The sequence below is a fragment of the Corvus cornix genome, chromosome 2, assembly GCF_000738735.6.
Source record: "Corvus cornix cornix isolate S_Up_H32 chromosome 2, ASM73873v5, whole genome shotgun sequence".
NCBI classification, from domain to species: Eukaryota; Metazoa; Chordata; class Aves; order Passeriformes; family Corvidae; genus Corvus; species Corvus cornix.
Genome location: NC_046333.1, coordinates 4785370 through 4806000, shown reverse-complemented (window position 1 = coordinate 4806000; position 20631 = coordinate 4785370). Strand labels below are relative to the sequence as shown.

The following is a 20631-nucleotide window of genomic DNA, read 5'->3' as shown; positions in this document are numbered from 1 at the left end:
ATATCCTACAATTTCTGACTGCTCCTTTTTACTTATTGTTAAAATAAGCTTTTCTTTCCTCTGAATGTGCCAAGTTTGACTCAGTGAGTGGGCACACAGACATTACCCTACAGGTAGGGCATATGCATTTTGGGGCAAAGGCAAAACATGCTTCGCTGAATTTGTAATTATCAGTCACATATTTCCTTAAATTCTTTCTCTTTACTTATTTGGCTTGTAAATTATATCAGCCTTAGGAATCTGGCCATTTTTGGCAGCTCAACATGCATGTAGTGTGCCCATATATGTGTGTGTACATGCACGTGGATTTTCTCCTCAATCTGCTGCTTTTTGTGTGCACATTAGAAAATCTGCATACTCCCAGTTCAATTCCTGCTTCTGTTTAATTCAGGCAGTAAAGGAGTAGCTGGAGATGTCCTAGGAAGATAAAGGAGCTGGGTTCAGGAGCCATAAAAGCCAAACATCTGCTGGAAAGCAGGACACTCCCCCCATGGCAGAAGCTGGTGCTGGATACCTGCCAGCTTCTCCTGCTTTCCCACACCAGGATTTTTTCAGCTGTCCCTGCTGCAGCAGCAACAACTTTAACTTGCAGAAGAGAACAAGGACTCAGAGGTGTCTCAGAGGGGTGTTCCCCCCATTCCCATGTGCTGCTGGGAACTTCTTAAAACTTCTTAGAGCTTTGTTGTTAGAATTGATATTCATAGAAATATAAATTCCTGTGTATATTCCTCTTTTCCTTACCTGATGAATGAAATACTTGTCCCCTGACTGGGAATGCATTTTGCTTCCGTGGAGAAGGAGCTTCAGAAGTAGACCAGGTTAATTACAGGTATGACCTCAAGGTTCAAGGTTCAACAGTCAGTATAAAGGAACATCCTTCCTTTGGAAAAATCAGTGCTGGGTTGGCCAGTGTTGGAATAAAGACATATCTGGGCAACATACCTGAAGGTAACCACCCCCTGGGCCACTGGGATCCCTCTCCAGGCAGCACCTGTAGTTGACCTACAGGTAGTGCAGCAATAAATTTAAATGAAATGGTTATATTTAGATTTTTTTTTCGTCTGTGAGCTGAATCTCATCCCACCATGCCTTATTTCAAGCCCCAGTTTACCCTTAAATTATCATATCTACACCCTGTTATTCTGAGTACAGCCCTTCAAAGACCTCTGCTAACCAAAGGTGTCTCACCACCACCTTGGCGTCCTCTCCCCTTCTCATGCTTTCCATGGGTTCCTGATTCCTGTTTGTTTTGGAAAAATCCACGTTTCTCAGGTGCCCCAGACCAGCCCTGTGATTCCAGCTGGACTTGGATCCTATCCCATCCGTACAGGACACCAAAGCTGGCACTGCTTGAGCTTCACCAAATACCTTGGCCTTAGAGGACTCGAAGCATCGATATTTGACGCAAGATGTGGGGACAGCCCCGATTCATGATGACACTCAGTGAGCATCCCAAGAGCTTTCCTAAGCCATTGGGTGTCATCAGTAACGTCAACAAGAAAAAGGTCAGCGCATTTTGTGGGCAGATCTCTGACCTCCTGGGCAGCTCATGATTTCCCAACGCTCCTGTGCTGCGACAGGAGTGATACATTAACTTGATAAGCTTGTGCAGGTTTGGCCTGAGGAATCTCTCCAGCTGTCTATCTTCTGCTGTTCCTTTTCTTGTTAGACCTGCGAAGAAACCGAGTTTTCAGAGAATTCTACTGTTGCTGTAAAACATAATTTGCTCTGCTGCAGAGCAAGCCAGGCAGAGTGAGCTGTGACTCTTTTCCTTCCTTGCTGGCTGCCTATCTGGCATCACTTTCCCTCATAAGCTGGGCTCTTAAGTGGAGACAGTGCATCCAAGGTAAGGATATTACCTCAAACCTCCTCTCTATAAATAGGCCTGGCTGCTGCCCCGAGGTTGCTTGTTCTGCTGTCAGAATATGGCTAAATGGCTACTTACGAATTCCAACATGTGCTTGATGTGGAGATTACAGCTGCTATCCAAAACAAAGGAGCTTTCTCTCTCACAACGTGCTGCTCCCTTTATGAGGCAGTTTGGAAAACTCCGGTCTCTTGAGAGGGTTTAATCCATGCCCTGGTGCTTCTTTTGTGTGAGGACAACACAGCTTCCTCCAGACCTAAATGAAAACAGGACCCTTGAGTGTCTGTCAGAATATGTTTGGTGCCCTGAAAATCACAGGGGAGGAAAGGTCTGATCCCTGGGGGGTTCACCTGTGAAGCAAAACGAAAAGATGCAGGGTTATGTCAGCACAGCACAGGATGGTGAGTGCAGGGATGCCAACCTGGAATGGCCTCAGTGCAAGAGTGTGGCATTGCCTCTGTACCCCCCGGGAGCCAAAGGAAAGATGCTTGGTTTGGGCTCAGGACTGTGCTGATGTCTGTGAGTTGTGATTAGCTGAAGGTAGTTAATGAATATTGGTTGGTACAAAAAGGTGAGGTTTTGCAAAGAAAATAATTTGTTCAGTTCCCCTGCACAGCTGCGTTGTCACACAGGGGCTTTAACAGAGCCAAAGAAAGCTCTGCTTTTCTTGTACTTTGTCCTTACACTATTTTTTCCTGCTTGAGGCAGTTTTCAAAGGAAGTGGGAATGGCTGTGTTCCCTTGATGGATGTGGGAAGTGGGAGATCAGGTGAAGGGGTGTTTCCTCCTGTCCCCCAGCAAGTCCAGGCAGGATTTGAAGCAGGCTGCCCCACCACACATCCTGTGATAGAGGAGAACTTCCCTCACACTGAGGCATCATGGCAAAGCCTAAGCATGACACAGCAGCAGCAGCAGCTCCTAAACACTTGGAAAGCCTTGTCCTTGCTGGTGTGGTGGGGCTGAAGCATGGCTAACGCAGAAACAACTTCCCTTTGAGTTCTGGCAATGGAATTTGGGTGTGATTTATTCACGTATGCTGGGTTGGCATCTCCAGCTGCCGTGGCAACTCTACAAAAAAATATAATTAACTTTCTCTCTTGGCAGCCCCAAGGCAGATGGCCATCACGGGCCTGGCAACAGCAAGCCAGATGGCACGGGGAAGGCAGTGGCTGAGGGGTGGCCGTGCTTCCCCACCCACCAGCTTTGCCACGGGAGCTGGGTATATTCTGTGGGTGGCCAGTATTTATATTTGCTTGTAAATTACGGCCCTCAAAATGCTAAATGAGTCTGGCTGCAGCCTCAGAGCACAGCCTGGCTCCTGTGGCCACAGGTTTGAGCCGTGCAAGCGGAGCCACGCTCACCTCCCGGTACAAAAGAGTCCTTTGTGCATGTTCTCCTGCTCCTCAGGCGTGCACTCCTCGGCTACTCCGCTGTCCCGTTGCCTCCAGCCGTGCCAGTGCTTGTGACTCAGCTGGACTCAGCCACCTAGAGCTCTTAGCTATCAATCATGACACCTACCACTTGTCTCTTGCCATCTGCTCTCCTCTTTTCTGACATCTCCAGAGCTTTGCTCCTCACCCACATGCCATTTGGTTCCACGTCTCGTGGAAAGCATCACCCAGGCAATGCTTCCCTGCTCTCACCACTGGAGCTCCTTGCTCTGGTGGGAGGAAAAAGTGGCTCTTGATGATGGGAATGCTGATGGTCTGCCTGTGTTTCAGCCTCCACTGTCAAGTCAATGCCAGCAGCAGCCAACACCTCTCTCCACCTACAGCATCCTAAGGCAGGGTGCACAGCCTGAGTCACTAAACAAGGATTGCAATCATTTCAGGGAGGGAGGACTCATCGTTCAGGCTCTGCTGATATTGCCTTTAGCACTCAGCCTGGAGTGCTCCCATGTCCTCAATTCCCCCACTGGATGTGGCTGTGTCAGTGCCTCAACCTTGCCACATGACATGAGAGGCAAACCTCAGCTCCCACCTGTGACCGTGTGCTCGGCTTCCTTCCCGCTGCACTCGTGTCCCAGCCAGGGTGACAAGCAGCTTCAATTTACTGGGTCCCAGGGGGTTTCATTTTGAATGTTTTATGCAGCCAGGGCATGGCTGAGGTCCTGGGGGCCGTAGCATCTCCTCCATCCTGAACATGTTTGTAGGTGTGGCAAAGCTGTGCAGGGCATGTCCTTGGTGTGAATAAACATCCAAAGGGATGTACTTTGCCACTTCTCTCGCACTAATGCAGCTCTTGTTAGCTGATGATTTTTGATGGAGATGTGTGTGCACTAATGGGAGATTGCCAGGCTAGAAGTAATTAAAAAAAAAAGTTCCTTTCAGCATGTTATAATCATTCTGAATTATTAAATAGGACAGAATTTTTAAAGTCTAATTCACTTTTCCATTATTTATGCTGTCTGCTTCAGTTTTATTCTGTCTTTTGAGAGTTATGAATCCACCAGAAAGTTTCACTTTTGGGTTGTGATGATGTCGGTGTTGGAGGCTGCCAAAACTCCAACGCTGCTCATCTGAAAACCCCGTATGAGGGCTGCACCTTTCCCCATTTCCATGCACAGCACTTAAATTTCAAGCCCTTTTTAGCACTGCACCTACAATGGAGGAATTTTTCCAGTTGCAGCAAGAGGCCACTGAGGATCAGAGAAAAAAGTCAGCACATCAAAGGTGCAGGGCAGGGAGCAGCACATGGGCAGATCTGTCCTGCAGTAGGTATGTGATCAAACAGATAAGTGTCCATGCCTTCAATCAGCGCTGTCTTCCAGCCCCTGCTAATACATCCCAGCTCTAGCTGCAGCCTCTGCTTCTTAAATGCTCTGAAACAAAAGGGTTTTAAACCGTAATTTACTGTTTCTTTTTTTGACATATTTCTAAATCGGTTCAATATGGTGGTGAACCGCTAAACTGAAGTGTTTGACTTGCTTCCAAATCGAAGTGATCATAAAAAAAAAAAAAAAAAAAAAAAAAAGGAAAGGGGAGGGTGGGGGGGGGAGAAGAAAATGCAAGGAAAAGAGAAGTGCTCTGCTAGTTTGAATCAGTCACCCCTGCACTGTGATTTAAAACCAGTGGAGCACTTCAAGTTTTCATAAGCACTTAGCTTTGGAAGCAGTCCGAGCCCCGAACACGTGCGTTTGCGGAATCATTTACCATTATTAGAGCGTTTGAATGGTGCTTGAGCTCTCCCTCTGCCCCGATAAGCACTCCGGCTGCCTGTGATTAGTAGGGTGGTTTCAAGCTTGTGCACAGTTGAGGGTGATTATTTTCAAGCGTGCCATCGCCTGTCCCTATCTCCAAAGATCTGAGATCTTCCAAATTCATTAATTCCTTCAGCTCATCTGAATGGAAATTACTAACTAGACGTGGTTCCCTCAGTGCAATTTTACAAAGTGTGTCACAGAGAATAATAAATGTTTGCAGCCAGGGCAGATGGAGCAATAACGTGCATGCCACAGAGCACTCCTGTGCTGGGTCAGACCTGTTATTAAGATATGTGATTGTGGAGACTCTGTGCTTCAGCCACGGGCTGGGAAGTTCTGGTTTTCGATGCCCCAGTGCTTGCTTTGAGCTGGAAAGGGCAGAAGGACAGTGCTTGATATTCCCATGTGTTTTATAGCTTTGTGTTGTGCTGCACTGATGGACAATACTTGGCTAAGCTAAGCCCAGGGTTTTGCACCAGCACAGAGGAAGTCAAGGAGGTTGTCAGATGAAGCTGTGCAAAGAGCTGATCTTTCAGGTTTGCTGGCTGACCCAAGCAAGTTAAAAAAAAAAAAAAAAAAAAATTGTGTGAATTCAGGTTGACTAAAGATGGAAATGTTTTGCTTTTCTGAGCTAAGGAAAAATCTGAAAGAAACAACCCTGTTTCTTGTTTTTCACTTGTTAAGCTTTTTGGTTGCTAACTGCTTGCAAATTTTGCAAGAAAATTCTGTTGCAATAAGAAAAATGGAATTGCTTCGACTTGAAATCATCTCAGCAATTTCCCTCAGGTCTTTTGGCGAGGTGGTAAAAAACAACAAAAAAACGCAAACACAAATTCCTACTTTTCCATGGAAATTTTTGGCTAGCGGAAAGACCACATGGTCCAGTGTAAAAAAGACATGAAATGTCCAAATTTGTGCATGAAGCAATCTGGGTCAGTGACGCTGCTGCAGCCCAGCTCCCTGTGAGGGCTTTGCAGGAGCCCAGAGCTCTGCTGCTGCCGGCAGGGAAGATGCCGGGAGTTTGAACTTTCGAGAGGGTCCCTAGATTCCTCCATGTGGAAAATCAGAACAATCTGCTGGCAAAGAGGTCAAACTGGAGGCATAAGAAAGATAATCCCACCCCTACCTCCTCCCAGACGTGCAGCCAATGATCTCCGGTGCCCTGGCCCAATCCAGAGCTCCCCTAGCCCATCTCAGGACATCAGGAGCTGGCTTGGCTCTAAAAAGGAAAAAGAGAGGGAGTTTTCCCTGGCAGACAAAGGATGGGAGTGATGCCCTCCGTGCCTCTGGGACCACCAGGCCCCCCGTGCAAGGGGCTATTCTCTGTGCTATCCAAGCAAGGTTTGAGTGCTGTGAGGATCAGGCTGGAGTCCCCAGCCCGCCCTGGCTCTTGGCCAGGTGTCATTTCGTGATGGCTGCACTCTTTGCTGACTGGTTTGCAGAAGAAGGGTTAGGGGAGGACCAGGTGTTTGGATGTCCCTGCTCCCTGGGAGGTTGCAGTCCCAGCTGATCCCACTTCTCCAAGGCTCAACCTTGGGCTCCTGTGCCCAGCCCACGCTCTGTAGAAACAGGTGTCTCCAAAGGATGGTCCTGGTCCCCTGTTCTCAGGTGAAATTACTGTCTCTGTTGCCTGTAAATATTCAGCTACCTGAATTTCAAACTTTCCTTCAAAATACTTGCATGAAAAACTTCTGGGGTTGGGTTTTTTTTGTTTTGTTTTTGTTTGTTTTCTGTTCTGGTTTGGTTTGGGTTGTTGGTTTGTTTTTGTTTTTTTTTTTTTTGCAAGAGCAAATTCAGAAAATATTTTTGAGAGGAATGCCCAAGTAAAACCTCAAAAACATTGATTTTACACATCCAGTATTTCAGTGTCCCAAAGAAATGCATAGCAGAAGGTCTCCCATACCTTTGCGAGAAAATAAAACAATTTCGGGCCAGACCTAGCAAGCATTTCTTGAAAGGAGAAAGTCATTTGTTTACAAACTGCCCTGATATTTGATAAACCACTGAGAAACTGGAGCTGAAGAGAGTTAATGCTTTTTGGAAATACAAGAAAGAGTTTGAAAGATCAAGACAGAGCCATGATAAAGGTTGACAACCCTTGGGAAGCTGTGCTGATGTCTTTAATTACAGGAGTGCAGGAGGGAGCGAGGGCCGAGGTTCCTGTGCTGACCACTGGCTGCCTGGATGACGCTGTTACAGCTGTTTCCCACCTCTGTGCCTCAGTTTCCCCTTCTTCAAGTTGGAGACTGGGATTCAGTCCTGCCCTGCAGAAGCTTTGAGCTGTGCTTGCACCTTGCTGTAAGTTCTAAGAAGTTTGTGGTATTGTGGGGGTTTTTTTCCCTCCTAGATGACTGGGTCTCTTTTGTCTCATTTTACAATCCTAATGGAAGGGAAAAATACACCTGAATTTGTTCTGGAAGGGGAAAGTCGTTCTCATTATTAAGCTGTTATTTTTACGAAGCTGTACCTCGCAGGCCCTCAATACTTATGTTAAAGTCATCAAAACCCAGGATGAGATCCCATAAACCATTCTTTATAGTAACCAGATGGTCATCAAGGCTGCAGAGGTACCTGACAGTGCCTATTACAGGGAAACACCTGCACAAACCTTAACCCCCTCTGTGCCAGCCCTGCCAGTGGGGTGACCTCTCCTGCAAAAGCTGGGTAGTTATTTGGGGGGGATATTGTCACAACCCCCCCTCCCCAGACCCATTAACCAAAGCTGTCCTGTCAAAGGGATGTGTCCCCAGCCCTGACTCCTTCCCTTTTATTTTTAACCCCTTCTTTGAGCATAATGTGAGTAGGTGGAATAGCTGCTCCAGCCTTCCTGCATCTATTAGAAAACTTGGTTGAGTTTTTCTTGTCTTTCTGCTTTATTTCTGGGAAATGCCACTGGGAGAGCTCTTTGGCAGGACCCCAGCTCACTGTGGACAGGGCTGCGGGCTCACATCACCTCTGAGAACCTTCCTGCTGGCAGAAGATGCTGGGTCCCACCAGCCTTCCCCATGACACTCAGTGCAGCCCCTTTTGGAGTCCTCTTTCCTCCCAACTTTGCGGTTGTTGGCTCACCTGTGATACCCAAAATGAGCTTGTGTGAGTGTCAGGACAGTGTTAACTTGTGTCACCGTGCCCAGGAGCGGTCAGCAGGCAGTCCCTGGGTCAGGTTGGCCAGCTGATGGCAGGAGGATGTTCAGAGGGAATGCTGAGCAGAGGATATCCCACAAAAAGCATAACCCATCCAGGCAAGTCAGTGCACTGACAGCCTCTACGTGACTAATAATTCCTAATAGCAGCAGGTTCACAGCACCTGGTGTGGCAGGGAGGTGCTGTTACTGAAAGGCTTGTTTCATCTCTCCTAAAAATCAGAGATGGACTGGTTTTGCCATCTAAACCAGTAATTAAGCAGAACTGGTAAAAAAAAAATAAATAAACTGAAGCTCTGTAAGGAAATACACATTATTGGCTTTGCAAAGCTGGTTTGAACCTGTTTTGATCCATGTGTATCCCAGCCTCCTTACAACATCCTGCAGCAGCCAAACACTTGATTAAAATAATATTGTTCAAATCCACCCTTTAAGGAGAGACAACAACTTCTGAGAAACAATTACGTTTTATTTCATATTATTTCTTTTTGCTCAGAATGAGCTTTTATAACTGTGAAAGCAACATCCCCCAACCACAGCATTAAACTCTGTGGCTTCTGAGCAAGGGGGAAGCACTGGGGCTCTTGCAGTCCCCTTCTTCCCTGCCAGCCTGATGTAACCTTCATTGATGTGCCACTGTTCTGCATTGCCCAATTCCACTTGAAAAACAAACAAAAAAAAAAAAAAAGTGAGAAAAGGAAAAAAAAAAGAAAAAAAGTGAGAGAGAAAAAAAAAAAAAAGAAAAGCCCTTACTCGTGGGTTCTTTCCTCAGAAAGCCACACCAGCTCCGGTTCCCAGAGGATGAGTCACGCGCTGACGTCCAGCATCCTGCCTCTCACCCCGAGCCCAGGGCAGGACGGAGGAAGGGCGAGAGAACCTTCAGAGTTCCTTCTGTAACCTCACCTCGGTGTGCTGGCAGTGGCCGGGGGTGTGGGGATGCCGTGCTGAGCACCATGGAGGGGGAAGTGCAGCCCATCCCTCCCCCAACACCTTCCCAATGGGATCACCCCTCTAAATAATAAACATGAGCAAGCAGGGGTTTTTTGCCCTTAAGCAACAAGTGTGCTACTATCCTAAAAAAGGGCACTAAATGGCTTGGGAGATTCCTGTAATAAGTAGTTATCTCTTCTTTCTGCAGTTTTTAAATCGTGTAGGTGTCTATTTTCATTATTTGGTTACAGATATGCACTACTGATTTCTTTGGTCTAAATGCTCAGGAGTGACTTTCTAGCCTCAATTTTTTGATGTCTGGTGAGTATTGATGCTGCCACTGGTGGAGTCACCATCCCTGGAGAGATGTAAAGGACATGTAGATGTGGCACTTGGGGACAGGGTTTAGTGGTAGCCTTGGCAATGCTGGGGGAATGGTTGGACTCAATGGTCTCAGCGAGCTTTTCCAACCTTAGTGATTCCGTGATTCTGTCTGTCCCCTAAAAATCATGGGTTACATTTGAAAAGCACAGTCAAAAGTGATTGGAGCGATTATTCATCTTTGGGGACATTTTTGAGGGTACTTTGGTTGCCATAAGTTGAAATAATTTCAAGGTTGCCTGTCCATGCCCTGCCTTTCCAACCTCTACCTCTCCATGCCCTGCCTTGTGCCTCCATCCTTTCCTTCTCCATCCTCTGCTTCTCCATCCTCAGCCCCACAACAGAACTTCCTTTACTCACACCCTTTCCACCGGTGACACTTCCAGCCCACCAGCTGCCCCTCAGAAACGTTCTTTAATATCTTTAATCCACCACAGAAGGATGACTTTGCATCTGTCCACCAGCATCTCCACTTCTATTGTAAACTGGGCCTTCAGGCACTTCCTGAAAATAGTTGATGGCTCAAGTCCCTTCCTGAGCAATCAAGTGCTGTGAGCTATCTGGGTTGGAAAGTGCAGATATCCAGAAACAAGGAACAGTGGAAAGTGTTGATTTCCAGGCTATTTCAGTGTGATATCAAAGCATGATGGAAAAATAGAGGATTGGGTGTTGCCAATGCTTTTGAGCTTAGGGCTGGTACCTATAAATAGAAACACCCAAAATTATTCTTAGAAACTGAGTCACTAGTTCTTAATATTTCTAGTAAGTCAGTGGGAGTTGTGCTTCTTAGGACAGAGGCAAAAAGTGTGTAGGCCCACACAAAATAAATCAGCTTCTAAAAGCAATTTCTGGCCCTTTTGCTCTTGAGCAATGTTTTCCCAAACAGGAAGATTTGTTTAACAGTGAGATAACTCACCCAGATCAGCTGTTCACAGCCCTTTTTAGCCATAAAGGCACGCACTCAGGTCCTTCCCCACAACCCCTGGCTGCTCCTTTTTGCAGTTACCAAGCTTTTCTGTTGAGTTTTTGCCCCCAGGGGCACCTCAGCCTCGGTGAAAGCACTGGCCAGGGTGGGGTGAGGGGGTGGAAGAGGAGGAGGTGGTCTGTGAAGCCTTGGGATTAGGGAGATGGTGTGGGTCCAGGTGTGTTGCAAAGGGAAATGTGGTGGCATCTCATTGTGCAGCGTTTAGAATCATGTGTGGGACAAGTCTGGGTGTCCCAACACTTTATTAGGGAAAGGTTCTTCACTCAGAGGGTGGCTGGGCACTGGAACAGGCTCCCCAGGGCAGTGGTCACAGCACCAAGCCTGACAGAACTCAAGAATTATTTGGTAAATGCTCTCAGGCACATGGTGTGACTCTTGGAGGTGTCCTGTGCAGGGCCAGGAGCTGGACTCGATGATCCTTGTGGGTCCCTTCCAGCCCAGGATTTTTTTTGAACAGCAGCATTTTCTGTTGTCCATCAGTGAGTGTGTGTCAGCACAACTGCAGAGCCCAGGGGTGATTTTTACCTTGTTTTCTGCCTTTTCCTCCTTGGCTGCAGCCACACATGTTCAAATTGTGCCTCCTTCACGCCGAGAGGGAAGCAGGGAATTCCCTGCCACTCTTGCAGTGCTGACTGCTGCATCTGGTCTGCAAAAGTCACTCTATTCACACAGGCAGGAAGAGGATGAGTAACAGAGCCCCAGAAGTTCTTCCTCTCTCAGATTTATGGTCCTTTCCCTGTGTGAGGGCTAAGTTCTTTCCCTGAGCAAAATTCCTAAATCAATGGCTTGATTAATAGCTGAGAAACATTTTCCCACCAAGTCGGGAAGGACTTTTCACACATAATTAGCTAAAAGAGCCAGAGAAGACATACAGATCTTTAAAATGTATATTATTGTTTTAAATTGTATAAAGTAATCAGTTTTATGAGTCAGATGAATAAAACAACCTTCTTGGGTGTTCAGTCACACAAAGGAGAGCAAAATACAAAACAAAAGGTCTGAGATGATACTCTGTAAGTCAGAGCTCTTAATTCACTGCATGCCAAGGTATGTGACTAATGACCATCTCAAATTGCATAAAGACCTGAACTGGTAGAGTTCACCTCAATTTCCTCCACCTTAACTAGTGCATCTCTGATAAGCAGTGTGTGTGCATTAGAAAATGGGAATAAGCTAAACCAGAACATTCCTTGTCTGAGTTACACACAGGATGGGGGAACGTGGGGGGAATCTCTCAGAAATTAGTCTGTCTGTAGTGCGTTTCCCAGAGTGACTCCTGTTCAGACAAGCATAACATTTGCAATTTCCCTCTAACATTTTTCAGTGGGTTGGGGTTTCTTTTGTTGAAAAAAACCTCAGCAAAAAAAAACCCCTGATCTATTCAGAATACAAGGCTGGGTCAAGATTGGATTTTAGAAAGTCTGATGCTACAAGAAATTTCAGTTTCAGTTGTAGTGACACCACATTGTGTTAGAGGATGCAGGACACAGGGATAAGACAGTGTTTCTGCCTTTGCAGGAGAAAATACATGCCACATCTGAGGTCTTTGTGCAACTGAAATACAGATAATCACCACAAGAGAAGAGTAGGAGGTGGAAATTGTGGTGGATGCATTTTCATGGATTTCAAAGCAATGCTTGGGTGAAAACTGGATTTTTTTGTCAGAAATGCCCAGGTGTGGTCAGGGTATTGACAGCTCCAGGGGCCAGTGGGGAACAGCGACTTATCTTTCAGCTAAACCAGACCTGCTTCTCCTCGCAATTCCTGACCACTCCAAGAGGTTCACAGGACTGCCTTGGCCAAAAAGAGATGGTTTCCTGCTGGCAAGACAGGAAGTTACTCCCTTTGAAGCTTGTGGAGCAGAGAAATTAATCCTTTGGTAGAGATCCATCTGGCCTTAGCTCCACGTCCTCACCTTCCCCATGGCCATGGTTGTCTAACAGAAGAAGCAAATGGCCTCAAGTTGCACCAGGGGAGGTTTAGATTGCTTATAGGGAAAAATTCTTCACTGAAAATGTTGTCAGGTATCATAAGGAGCTGCCCAGGGCACTGGTGGAGTCACCATCCCCGAAGGTACATAAAAGATGTACAGCTGTGGTGCTGAGGGACAGGGTGGACTTGGCACTGCTGGAATTGATGATCTTAAAAGTCTTTTCCAACCTAAACAATTGTATGGTTTCATGCTCCTGTAATTTAGGAGGTCTGTCCTTCCCCTAGTGCCCAAAGTGTGGTGAGCAGACAATCTCTGATTCCCACTCAGCTGGACACCAGCATCAGGGAGGGGAATATCTTAACTCAAGGACACCCAGCTGCCAACTCAAGATTTGACCAAGGATAATGAGATTTTGGCCAAATCTTCCTGGCAGACTCAAGGCTTTGCACACAGCCCGAGCAAGCTGAGGGTGCAACTTCTTAAGGTGGGAATGTGACAAACCACCAGGTGTTCATGAATACATTGCATCAAATGAGAAATCTCACACTGAACACAGATCTGGGCGGGGTTAAACCTGACACGGAACCAAGAGCTTGGTTCCTTCAGAGGGACAAGGTCTGGGTTGAACGTTTCTGCTGTTAACATGCCCTCCAGCACTCCAGAACTCCAGAATTTGCTCCAACACGAAAAAAACCCATTCACCTTCGTCACGTGTTACAGCCCAGCACCTCTGCCAGCTGCAGGGACACTGCCATGGTCAGGCCTGAGAGCACAGGATATCAGGCCAGGTTTAGCTGCGCACTTGTGGAGGAGTCACATGAGATCTCCAGTGACTGCAAAGGGAGACCAGGGAGACTTGCTCAGATGGGCAATTTGGGTGTCTGCTCCTGTCGAATGAGTCACACCTGAAACATTCAAAGGCATCCTACCTGCTGCAAACAAGCAGCCTTTCCCATGAAACCTCCTGTTTGCTATTCTGACTCTGGCACCACATCTGATTTTGCATGATAGAAATCAAGTCTGTGCTTACTTTGGTGCGATGAGTGCTGTTTATCAAATCAGTTCATTTCTCTATGCAGAGTAAATTTCAAGGTGTTTGTGACAATTACAGTTTTGTGTGGGAACGCCACAGAAGCCCAAGGAATAGCCTCAAACTGAAAGAAATTTATCTTCTGCTACAACCCACTGATGATCAGAGGAACGCACCAGGAAGAAAGATGAATGCCCAGGGTTGGAGATAACTGCACATAATCCCCTGGGTTGTATTCCAGCTCTGGAAATTCAAGCCAGAATTTGGATTTTTGTGCAGAAAACAATTTAATAAATTGTTTTTTCATTTCCTGGCAGTTTTTCCCAGCTAAATTGCTTTGTAATCCCCTCTCACATCCACTGGTGGAGGGGAAAGGAATCCTGTTGAAAGGGTAGACAAGCACAGAGGGAAAGAAAAAAGACAGTGGTCAGAAATTGTAACTCCACAGCACAAATTCAGAGCAAACAAGACAAGGAGAGAGGATGGCATCCCTCCCCTGTTATACAGTCACCACGGTGGGGAAGGTGAGGTAAAACTGGGTGGGTCTCAGCCCCGAAGCATCCCAATGGATGCTGCTGACCTTTGCAATCCCTTTCCTGGTCTCCCTGTCTTTTTGCTCCTCTTTTCTGCACATCCCCAGAAACCAGCAGCACTGCTCAGGATACTACAAGAGTATTTTGTGTAGAGTGTTCCTGTTGTGATATGGTGGAACCACAACGTTTAGTTTGGCTGGTAAGACATGGCAGCGTGATCTGCTGTGCTGAATATCTCCTGAAATCTGATTAGCAACGCATGACACTGGATCTGGGCAACACTTATTGAATCAAGTGAGTTTAGATGGTTAAAAATGACCTTTCCCCTAAATTAAAGACTCATAGCATCATCTTATTGTGACCTTTTTTTATTTTCCGGCAAAACAGACCCCAAACAACAACAGCAGCAACAACAAAAATACGTTCCGTTTTCATTCACCCTCGCTCTCTTTTTTTTTGCAAACAACAAGAAAGAAGTTTTCTGTGTGTGAAAAACTAAATGGATGGATGTTTGCACTGATGCAGCTGAAAAATGTCACATTAACAAATAGCTTTTGTCTAAAAATTGTTGAATGAAAAGATTTACTATTCTGTTCATGAAAAGATCTCTATGTGGATAAATAATTCTATGTAACTGCTCCTAACTGCTGACTGCCTTTACAATACAACCGGCTCCCCGCAGCAGGGAAGGGCACAACCTATGAATGGATCTTGTCCTGCCTTGGGCAACTTAGATGAGGGATAGCTTAGGATGTAAGAGATTTGCTTGTGGGGAACTCCAGGCATGTCTTCTCTGGGTGGTCTCCTCCGAGTGTTTTGAAGAAGGCTTTGCTTTCAGGAAGGCTGCCATCATTTTACTTAGACTCCAAATGTCACTGCTGTGCTGTTCTGCAGGAGAGGGCTGGCATTCCATGTCCTGGGACTGTGGTAACCAAGCCCTGGGGCTACACAGACCTGAACTCCCTCCTGGTTTCCTCCAAGTGCCTGTCCAAGTGATGTTTTTTCTATGTTTGTTTGCTTGTTTTCCCAAAAGAGTAGCCCCAAAACAAGTCAGGCAAGGAGCAAATGCCAACATGGTTTTTTAGCTCCTGTTAGACCAAAAGACTTGAGCCTGTTACAAAGGGACATAACCTGTGAAGGTTGTGGGACCTGCTGGGGAAATGCCATGGGAGTTTTGCAGCAGGGTGACCTACACTCTGGCAGAAAGAAACCAAAGTGGGAACAGAAACATCCCCTTTTCCCAGTTCTCCTCTATCCCTCCCAGTCTACAGGAAATTCCTCAGTTTGCAGGTTCAAGGGTGAAGTTGGTGGTAAAGTTATTGAACGCAGAAACCCCACATTCAGCTCTGGCAGTCCTTGAGCTGTGAGAGGCTGAGGCTGCAGGAGACCGTGGGGGCTGCATCCATCATCCTACATCCATCCCATGGCATCTCTGCTTGGCTGGGCTGGCTTCTAGGCAGGCAGGACCTTTTTTCTGACCCAGTTCAGTCACTCTCATGCTCACCACAGCTCCTGCTTTGCAGTAGCTCCAAGAGCTGAGCTCCTGCAGGCTGGGAGGCAGGGATGAGGGTGGGTGGTGCTCACCACCATATGCAAAAACAGTTATTCACCTTCATTTGCAACAAGTTCTTCAAAGACTGACCCTTTTGCACAACACTGTGCCCAGGATGGAGACCATCATTTTTGTTTTGGAGTGTGGATTGGAGGCTTTTATATATTTCTACTTTTTAAATTAACCCATGTGGCCCCAGAAGCAAGTCCCTACTTGTATATCTGTGAAAAAAATATATATATGAAAAAAATATATATATATAAAAGTATGCATGTCCTTCTGTGTTTGTGTGTGGTATACAGTAACTCAAAACTGATTTCTCTCAAGCTCGTTTACTGAAGACTTTTAAGCAGTAAATGAATTCAGGAAAAGCTGGGAGAACTGGTGAATAAGTTAAAAAAGAATAACTGGATTTTTTTTTTTCTGTGCATCTCCAGAAGTGAAGCAGAGTTAAAAGCACAGAACAAAAACCACCGTAAGACCAAAAGCAACAATAGAGTGTTTTCCTTTCTGTACGTTTGTCACAGTTCTTGCTGGTCATGCAAAAAAATAAAAACAAGCCCAAATAAAATCTGGCACACAGGTCATTATGTTCTTTGGGAATCAGAAATAGACTGAGTGGGCTTGGTAGGCAAACACACATTTCACAAGCTCCTTCTTGTCACAAAGCCAATATTTGTTCAGGAGAGAATTCTTCCTTTGGGTAATTAATATTTTTTTGCTATTTATTGCTCGCTGGATGGATGTTTTGGAATGCGCAGGGAAGGGGGGGAAACCTGGCAGTGTTCCTTGCAGTTATTCCATTGCTGCTGAGGCCTTCCAACAAAAATCACAGCACCGAGCGCACATTCCTTTCGTAAGCAAAATGGATCATCAGGCGATGGAATGGCTTCAAAGGAATGTGTGCATCATGCCTCTGACATTTTGCTACAGCTAGAACAGGAGGGGAGGGAAAAAAAAGAGCTATGGATGAGCACTCTCCTTAGATTGTAGATTTTTTCTTGCTTGTCCACTGCAAAGGAGGCTTTCCAGCTGGCACCTGGGAGGCTGGAGCTATTCCACTTCCAAGCCACACGTTCGAGAGAAGCCAGAGAGTTTACATTAGAGAGGAACGGGAGGTGAAGGAAATTGTAAACTCGAGTGAGATGTTATAGGGCAGGTTAGATGCTGGTGGGTAGACTCACAAAAGTGGAATGTTATTGCTAAAATCTGGCTCCTTCCAAAAAACCCTTAACATTGTCAAAGCCTTGAGTTTTGTCTGCTAGTTTCAGACATTCCAACATATGCTTCTTATTTTGTTTTTAATACTTACAGTCCATCCAGAGACAATTCATGGCAACTGTGGCTATTGTAACACTATATAAAACACAGGGTTTGATGACAACTGATATGAAGTGTGATTGGAAAAAATAATGCCCCCTGGTAATGATAATATTTCCTGCTCAGATTGGTCTCACGATAATAGGGCTGCTCCAGTGGTGTTTTCAGAGTTATATACAGGACTCTGGTATTACATTACAGCTGCTGCCTGGTTATACATCCGTGTGAATAAGAGGGAATAAATGCACATGCAGAAACACCAGAATGTTGAAAATGAGGGCCAAAAAATGGCAATTCCTTGTTTGCCTTGGGACAGGGGTGGGAGAAACTTTGTCAACTTGGACATGGCTGACCAGGGAAGCATCTTGGGGGCTGGATCTTTAAGGTCCCTTCCAACCCAAACCATTTTATGATTCTGTGATCTTGCCTTGTTTCAATGAGAAAAGTGCCCCCAGCACCCCGGGTCCCTGCTGGTCTCTGTCCTGCACCAGCAACCCACCTTGGCCAGCTCATCCTTGGGTGCTTGGCAGCTTGGCTCTGGAGGTCAGAAATAGCCCAGAGCAGGAAGCTTGGCTTTCAAAGGGGAGGGTGGATGTGGATGAGAAGCAGAGCTGCTGCTCTGGAGGGAGGCAGGGAGAGGGGGGAAGACAACCTGCCCACTGGATGGGGTTGCAGATGGTTCACTTCATCCTGTTCCAAGAGGAAACATGTTTGAATCCTTTGTTGTAGCTCCACAAGCCATCCAGCTCCCCAGCTTGGGGGAGCGGGGGCTACTCTCATGTGGGAGCAGAGTTACTGCTGGCTTGGGATAACAGCACTAACATGAGTCTGTTTATCTTGGGTTTCCCCATCTCATCCTTCTCACTCCATGGCACTTGATTCCAGCAGTGCCAGCAGACCTAAGGATTGGCTCTGCTTTCTGCCCTCTGGCTTTTAGCATTTAAATCCTTGCTTTTTCCAAAAAAGATTCCAGGTTTCAGGGGTCAGTGGGTGTAAGGGAACTGAGCTAAGGGACTGCTTTCCTCCTCCAGAAGCACACAGATATCTGCATTGGTGAAAAACCTGCCCGAGAGGTTGATGCTGCAGGACTGGGACACAACTGACAATTGCAGAATTATCCACTGGTTTCCTGTGACCTGCAGCAAATTCCTTCCCAGATTAAAGGCCTAAATCAATGGATGTCAGATAAGGGCAACTCCCCTTAAGCCTGGCTCTGTGTGGCAGTGAGCTCTGCATGCTCATTGTGACTGCACGATGGACATCAAAACCCAACGTGCATCTCATGCCAGCCTTGGGCAGCATGAAGAGCTCAAGGCTGATTCCTGCTGTTGAAGGTGACCATGACAGCCCTCCGGAGACAACTGCAGATGGAAAAGTTCCCCAGGAAAGTTGTGAGCAAAGGAGTCATTCCTGAAGGAGGAATAAAAAGAAGGTGAGAGGGATTTTTGTTATGACTCTAGGAAAGGTGTTTTGACTCTCTCATCCTCATTTCAGTCCCACACAGCAAAACTGGGAGCAAATGAGGCTTTTCATGTTTGGTGGGGGTCCTGGGACCGATGAAGCTGGGCTGTAGGATTTCACCTCCAGAAAGCAGGGATGCTTCAAAGACCCCTGTACTGGGGGAATGTGCTACCACGAGAAATATATCCAGAGTCCCCCATAAATTCAGAGGTCTTGGACTCTGTGGCTTGAGACCACATATCAGGGAGTTATCTGAGCAAGGGGGCATAAGACAAAGCTGGCAAACAAGATCTGATCTCACTCGGAGAGGGAGGGAACTGAGTCACCCAGAGATGCACTAACATCAAGGGGAAACTTCAAAGAAGCCAAGAAACTCAGGCTCAAGGACTCCAAGGAAATATCTTCAAAGGCTGAGCAATTTGACCGTGGGGCTGGGAACAGCGCTAGTGTCCACCCTTCTCGGATGACGGTGGAAGGGGAAATTTTGCAACTCTCAAAAGTCTGCAAACATGCGCAAAGACACGTGGAAACGGGGAATCGTGCAAGATGCCTGGCGTCACGCCTTGGGAGAGAAACCAGCTGAGGTCCCCTGCGCTCTCATGAGGGAGGCTACAGGACTTTGTCTTACCAAATCTTGATGAGAGCCTTTGGCTCTGCATCATAAATATTGGTAGTGAAATTTCCAACTGGGTTTTTATTCTTCCCAAACTCTTTCGCAACTGCTTCCCTGCTCTGCAAATCGTGTTGAGCTGCTGCTGCAGCAGAAGGACCCTCGGTTCCTGTCTCAGCAAAGTCGCTCAGGGACAGCGAGCACTGGGGGCACTGAGGGGGTCACACATAGGATTATTTCTCATCCCTCTCTAGAGCAGGACCTTGCAGAGTTGGCTATCACTCTATGTCCTCCTCTGCATTTTTCCTCAGAGGTTTCCTTCAGCCTGAGGTGGAAGATGTGTAGCACGAGGTGATGCAGTTTGCTCCAAGTTTGTTGGCTAATGTCATGGAAACTCATTTCCCTGTCAAGAATCCCAACCCAGGTGCAAGCCACTGCACTTAGACAGGCTTTGGGGACAGCCCTACAGCTACCTGACCTGTCCCAGTACACACTGTGCCAGCAAAATTAGCAGGAGAAAGCCTCTGGAGTAGGTGGCCCTGGCGCCACTTGCCCAAATGATGCCCAAGGGCGGATTTGCCTGGCACCAATGACAATGGGGACAGTTGCCACTAACGAGGTTGTCAGGTCCCAGGAGGAGAGGGAACAGCCTGCCTCAAGGTAAAGCAGAGCCAGCTTTATTCCTGGAGTCTGCATTGGGTCTGAGACTGACCCCTCCAGCTCAGAGAGGCAGGAAGAGGGGCTTGGATCCCTCGGCGTCAGTGACAGCCAGCCTTGGTGTGCTTTGAGCATGGCCAGCACTGAATGCTGATGGAAAACCGCCAGGGCAGGTTTTACATGCACTAAAGCTCCAGCCTTGGCACTGTGAGAACTGGGTGAGAGATGATAGGAAGAACAGTTCAAGGGATGAAGGTGCTGCACCCAAACACTGCAGAATCAGAGAATCATTAATGCTGGAAAAGACCTCTGAGATCATCGAGTCAAAGCTTTGGCCAAACTAAACCATAGCACCAAGTGCCACGTCCATTCATTTCTCGAACACTTCCAGGGGTGTTGAATCCACCACTTCCTCAGGCAGCCTGTTCAAACACTTGACAACCCTTTCAGTGAAGAAATTCTTCCTGATGTTCAGCTTGAACCTCCCCTGGTGCAACTTGAGGCCGTATTTGCTCTCTTCCTGAAGAGAAATGTCCACATGTTCAGCAGAGTTTTGCACGCTGGGCAAGGACCACATACCTCCCTCTGTCCATCCCACTGAGCAGCCTCAACACCGCAGCTCCATCCCCTGTGTCCCAAGGATGGCTTCATCCAGCTGGCACAGGATTGTGCAGGACTGGCTGAGAGCTGTGTTAGCAGCCACCGCAGGAACTCTCTGGGGGTTGCCGCTTGCCAGGCCCTGCTGCAGCCCACGCTCTCCTGCCCTAGCTGCCACACTCCCCTGACAGCCAGCACAGGTAGGCACCACACCCAGAGCAGCCCTTTCCTCCTCTTCCTGGGCTGGGCAGACACCAGCACCCAGCTGTGTGGGTTTGCTGTCTGCCTGCGATAACAATCACAGAGAAGAGCCGGCTTTTTTTTGTAACGGCTCTGATTCTTTTTTTCCTTTATGTCTGCAATCTTCTCCTGAGCACTGCTGTGAGGGGCAAAAAAATTCCCCATGACAGGCATGGTGAGGAGAACTCACC

At 47.0% G+C, this 20631-nt stretch overlaps 1 long non-coding RNA gene across 1 annotated transcript; it reads left to right on the top strand.

Annotated features, from left to right (window-relative positions):
* The first annotated feature begins 1599 nt into the window (after positions 1-1599).
* LOC109143988 lies at positions 1600-9264 on the top strand. The gene is made up of 3 exons (XR_002044467.2): positions 1600-1846; positions 7199-7366; positions 8984-9264. It is a non-coding gene; the product is annotated as an uncharacterized LOC109143988 (long non-coding RNA).
* The last annotated feature ends 11367 nt before the right edge of the window (positions 9265-20631 follow it).